Source organism: Chiloscyllium plagiosum, chromosome 12, assembly GCF_004010195.1.
Source record: "Chiloscyllium plagiosum isolate BGI_BamShark_2017 chromosome 12, ASM401019v2, whole genome shotgun sequence".
Taxonomy (NCBI): domain Eukaryota; kingdom Metazoa; phylum Chordata; class Chondrichthyes; order Orectolobiformes; family Hemiscylliidae; genus Chiloscyllium; species Chiloscyllium plagiosum.
In genome coordinates this window covers 66,013,789-66,014,314 of record NC_057721.1, presented here as the reverse complement: position 1 = coordinate 66,014,314, position 526 = coordinate 66,013,789, and positions in this window count along the sequence as shown.

Sequence of the window (526 nt, the reverse complement as noted above, 5' to 3'; positions counted from 1 at the left end):
TTTCATAGTCCAATGAACTTGTCTGATCAAAGTTTTTACCTGGCATAATCCAACCCTTATCATTTGTCTCTGTTATTGTGGGATTCTACTTTTTTAAAGTTTGCTACAATCTTCAGGCTGTCTGTTCTCACACATCTCTTATCTAACTGGCTCCTCCAGATATCTAATGCTGCTGTGTTTACAGAGCTCCCTATATATTAATTTGTAAGATTCTTTGTTCAAAGTAGACCTTGTTACCTTGGAATAACTCCTTCTCAAACTACCATTGTGCGAATTTATTAGTGGGCGACACGGTGGCACTGCTGCCTCACAGCGCCGGAGACCCGGGTTCAATTCCCGCCTCAGGCGACTGTCTGTGTGAAGTTTGCACGTTCTCCCCGTGTCTGCGTGGGTTTCCTCCGGGTGCTCCGGTTTCCTCCCACAGTCCAAAGATGTGCAAGTTAGGTGAATTGGCCATGCTAAATTGCCCATAGTGTTAGGTAAGGGGTAAATATAGGGGTAGGGGTATGGGTGGGTTGCGCTTCGG